This window comes from Haliotis rubra, unplaced genomic scaffold, assembly GCF_003918875.1.
Source record: "Haliotis rubra isolate DU_JTF1 unplaced genomic scaffold, ASM391887v1 Scf613, whole genome shotgun sequence".
In the NCBI taxonomy this organism is placed as follows: Eukaryota; Metazoa; Mollusca; class Gastropoda; order Lepetellida; family Haliotidae; genus Haliotis; species Haliotis rubra.
Genome location: NW_025767317.1, coordinates 635,448 through 641,137, shown reverse-complemented (window position 1 = coordinate 641,137; position 5,690 = coordinate 635,448).

Sequence of the window (5,690 nt, the reverse complement as noted above, 5' to 3'; positions counted from 1 at the left end):
ACAAAACACGGAGCTGACAAACCAAGACACAATCTAGGCAACAAAACACGGAGCTGACAAACCATGACACAGTCTAGGCCACAAAACACGGAGCTGACAAACCAAGACACAGTCTAGGCCACAAAACACGGAGCTGACAAACCAAGACACAGTCTAGGCCACAAAACACGGAGCTGACAAACCAAGACACAGTCTTGGCCACAAAACACGGAGCTGACAAACCAAGACACAATCTAGGCAACAAAACACGGAGCTGACAAACCATGACACAGTCTAGGCCACAAAACACGGAGCTGACAAACCAAGACACATTCTAGGCAACAAAACACGGAGCTGACAAACCAAGACGCAGTCTAGGCCACAAAACACGGAGCTGACAAACACAGTCTAGGCCACAAAACACGGAGCTGACAAACCAACACACGGTCTAGGCCACAAAACACGGAGCTGACAAACCAACACACAGTCTAAGCCACAAAACACGGAGCTGACAAACCAACACACAGTCTAGGCCACAAAACACGGAGCTGACAAACCAAGACACAATCTAGGCCACAAAACACGGAGCTGACAAACCAAGACACAGGCTAGGCCACAAAACACGGAGCTGACAAGCAACACACAGTTTAGGCCACAAAACACGGAGCTGACAAACCAACACACAGTCTAGGCCACAAAACACGGAGCTGACAAACCAACACACAATCTAGGCCACAAAACACAGAACTTGTTTACACATCAATGCAAGCGTTTCAAGATTGTAGCTCTGACAGCAGATTTGTCAGCAGTCAGGAAAGAAAGCCAAATGCCATTGAGCTACATAAATAGAGCACACAAGCAGGGACACGTTGATTATGAAAAAAAGAGGAATCTGGGTTTCAAATCTACAATTATTAGACCCTTGCACAGCAAAGTGAGGGGACTCTACAGAATTATTTTGATTAGTCTCTCCGGATTCCTCTTTCAGAAGGCAATCACTGCGACTTCAGTCTCAATGCCTGACAGCTGCTTTAGAAGTCTTTCTTGAATGAATGTGTAAGTAGCTGTGGCGCCTCATCTTAGTTATGTGGCTTGACATTACTATAAGTGAGTGAGTGAGGTTAGTTTTAAGCTGCTTTTGGTATTATTCCAGCCATATTACCGACACCAGAAATGGGCTTCACACATTGCACACACGTGAGGAATCGAACTCGGGCCTTGTGACGAGCGAACCTTTTAACCACTATGCTACTTCACCGCCCCGTTTACTGAAAATACAACCAAACAAACTGAAGTGGTAACAAAGACACTGAAAGACAAAACCAGCAACATACAGTAAGCGAAGGCCCACTGAACGGTGCACAACATACTGTCCCATACCACACGAAAGATCGTGTACCTATCATACCCTGCTCATTATTCAGTCTACCATTGATAAATATATACATCAAAAACCAAACTGTAGATATTACAGATCAGTTGTCATCACCGAATACTGTCTATTTTATACACCATCAACTATGCAGAAAATGCCGTGATTTATAAACCAGGATTGGTTTGTGTTTACGTGTGTTTCATTCGTGCGTTTCACGAATGTACAGCTGTTAGCACATGAAAAACTAGTAGAAAACATGTAAATTCATGGCATGACGCAGAGTGCATGCAGAACTCTTATAAAAATTAAGACGTAGATATTTAAAGGAAATCAAAAGACTTACAACACCGCAGTAGGAATGCATAAAATGCACTTTGCAGACAAACGCGAAATGTATATTTTAAGATAAAACAGCAAAAATTAGAGAATAGCATAAATGATTAAAAAACCTTTTGGTTTGTGCTGAAAGAATTAAATGGACAAGCGCATTCGAGAAATAATATACAAATCGAAGATTAGTACAGCCAATTTAGTGACTTGTTCTCCGACTCGGATAATGACAGTGAATCACGTGACCAGTATGACACAGAAGTGGGTAATTCTGATCTTTCTGATCTTAATTCAAACATCGTAGAAAATATTCTTGACTCCCTAATTACTAAGGAGGAAATCCTTCATAGTATTACAAACTTATAAGCTAAGAAATCTTCTGGTATAGACTCTACCATCGCGGATCTTTTAAACACTCTACTGATTTATTACTGGCACATTTAGAACTGATATTTAATATCAGTTTGGAAAAGGGATTCTTCCAAAAGTCATGGTCCACATGCTTAATAGGCCTAAATATTGTACATTCACACAGCCTTTATTCTCAGAACAAATGAACTACTACACACGCATGAATAACTGTATTGTACTACAGGCCTGTAGTACTACTCTCAGTATGAAATATAGATTGACTGGTTGAAATACCAGAGTAAAAGTTGTTCTGATATTGGAATGTGTTCACGAATGGTTACATGAGTTGGCACGTTGGTAGTTGGAACAAGACGGAGCATTGTTGCATGAGCTCATGATTAATTAATTAGCATATTACAATCACTATATCGACAGACAAATCACGTTGATGACAGACCGAACCAGGCACACAAATACCGTTTCCTCAGAACGACCGTGTTACGAACCCATTTTGTAAGTGCCTCTCAAACTGGAGATGAGCTTCACAGGGCAACAACGAGTGGTCAGAATGGAACCCTTGTTGTTGGCAATAACTATGAGGCAATTTGCATTTGATTATATTTTCTTATGTTAATATTGTGAAAAAAATTGCAAGAGAAAGTTTCTTTTGCCCATCAGTATATATAAAAGTGCATTCTCAGTTGCGCTGCACTCGAGTCAAGTATTAAGCTATATCTTAACATGGATCAGAACAAAACCTGTTTAGACGAGATTTGGTTAAAGTTGGACCAATCTCAAGCAGAAATTGCTAAATCTGTGGAGGATAGATTGGTGTCGTTTCGTGGCGAAGAATTCATGAAGTTGAAGGCTGCTAACGATATAGTGTGGAAAAAAGAAGGCAACATACTTTCAATTCGGAGACTTAGGATAGTTTGGAGCTGATCAAGTGTGACCTTGAATAGAATAAGTTTGATTACGTTCGATACAGAAGTCTAACTTGATAAGGACTGCTCACACTTCTGACTGGGGATGGGGAACTGTGAAAGATTAGGTTTCTCGAAATTTCGCGGCTGATTCAGACGACGATAATAGGATTTCTGGGGCTGAAAATAAACTGTCCGGAATTGCTAGGCGATGAATGCGCGTTCCACACGGAGTGCCTAACGGTAGATGTGTCTGCTTCATATCATGACAACAAAGTTGCCAGGTTTCATTCAAGATTTCGGAAACCGGGTTCGCGCTGAGTCGATGCATTTACTATGAGCTGGACTGAAGGAAATAACTGGATAGTACCGCCAGTGTATTAAGTGGCCAGGGTGTTACAACATTTGGCTGGAGGCCACTGTAAAGCCACATTGATAGTACCTCAATGTATTCTGCAAACTTTTGGCCTTTATTGTGTCCCGGGTTTCGTGAAGGACATTGTGTACTTACCAACTTGTAAAGAGGCATTTGTGCTTAGGAGACAAGAAAATGGTCTGTTTGCTACAAGCAATTTTGATTTCAAAACGTTGGCGCTTTGTGTACAGGATTGAATTTTGCGTTTACGGATATAATTTTCCACGTGTTTGTCGAGGAGATAGTGTGGCAGTGTCATATTTTACATTTTATTTATTTATTTGTGTAAATACGGTATCATTTTTAAACGGTTTGGTTGTGGTACTTTTATTGGATTAGGTTTTTTATTAGAGTATGTTTGGAATTTGTCTCAAGCTTGATTACCCCAAGCTGGACCTGGGCTCCTATTGTATTATTGTAGGAGAGCAGGGTGTTCTTTGTTCTTAACTCAGGGGCAAGCTATACCTTGATCTCTGATTGGTCAGTTTTATGTTGTATGATTTCTTCTTTACTAACATCAGCACATTTTAGTCAGTCTACCACATACAGCCGCACGAGAAGCATCTTACATATGACGTACATGATATTTTTGACAGACGTCTGATTTCTTCTCTTTGGTCTACAACTTCACTCTTGGGTGAAAACAAAACCAACCATATATATTTGAGAAATAAAGTAGTGGCACAAGTCACAACTCACACCCCAGCAGGCGTTGGTCTTCATTGAACAAAACCACCCCTTACCCTGCTACAATAGTGACGCTGCCGCCGAGTGTGAGATAGCTGGAGATGTGCCGAATGTTTTGTCTCATGCTAGAGCGTCTTCCACGTGTTTGTGGAGGAGATAGTGACGCTGCCGCCGAGTGTGAGATAGCTGGAGATGTGCCGAATGTTTTGTCTCATGCTAGAGCGTCTTCCACGTGTTTGTGGAGGAGATAGTGACGCTGCCGCCGAGTGTGAGATAGCTGGAGATGTGCCGAATGTTTTGTCTCATGCTAGAACGTCTTCCACGTGTTTGTGGAGGAGATAGTGACGCTGCCGCCGAGTGTGAGATAGCTGGAGATGTGCCGAATGTTTTGTCTCATGCAAGAGCGTCTTCCACGTGTTTGTCGAGGAGATATTGACGCTGCCGCCGAGTTTGTACCTTCCTTGCTGCGGGTAACTTTTAGTGATGCATATGAGTACCATTCCCTAATCATAATGATTACTCGTAAAATATCGAAAAACTTGAACACCACAGGACCCACTCTCTGGTTCAGGCCTATTCCACCCCATACCACGATGCTTGCACCTCCTCATGAGTCTCTTTCCATAACACACTGGTCTGAGTAACGCTGGTCACGTCGTCGCCATACTCTTGTTCTGCCATCTGCCGTTGATACGCAGTACGGACTCTCATCTGTGAACAGAACAGTTCTCCATTGCCTGTATCGCCTGTATTGGTGTTCTAGGGCAAACTGTAGACGTTCACGCCGATGACGAGGGGTGAGGATAGGTCCACTGTCAAGACGTCCCGCTGTCAAGACGTCGGCCTACTGTATCAGTACTGATTGGTCTTCCGTGTGTTGCCACTGTCTAACCTGCTGTTTCGGATGCCTGCATGAAGGGATTCTGTACATGCTGTCGCACAACATGGCGGACTTGTTCGTCTTGTGGTCACCCTTGGTCTGCCAGTACGGGGGCGATCATTTGTGGCGTTGGTGGCCCAGAAACGTTGCTGCAGCCTGTAGATGGTCCGAACGTTGACCTGGAAGTGAATGCCAAGGGCATGTGCAGTGTGGCCAGCTTCAAGTCTTCCTAGCGCCTCGTTCCTCTGAGCTGTCGTGAGAAGGGGCATCATGCTGACGTAATGTGAATGTTTCAACCAGGTTTGGGGTGCATTTTATAGGGCTGGTCCTTGTGAACAGCACGTGCATATAATAAACAGGGTTATTGGTTGAAGAGATGGGTTTTCAAGTCGCGGCAGAATGACTAACAGAGTCAACAGATTTGAGAGATGTTTGGAGCCACAACTGAAAAAGCCTGGCTAGCTAACTTTGTCCTGGTGAAGGGTACAGCTCGGGTTGATCAGATGAGTGGAGTCTACGAGCAGGGAGATAGGGAGTGAGGAGGTCCTTCAGATAGGCTGGAGCAGTGTCACAGTGGAGAGCAGATAGTCAGGGTTTTGAAGGATATGCGCTGTTTGATGGGCAGCCAATGCAGGTCTGAGAATTGGAGTGATGTGCTAGTGGAATCTAACCACTAGGCTACCTACCCACCCTGCCCTGCCTTAATACCATGTATCTCAACAGCCCTCCCAGTGAACACAGGAACACAGG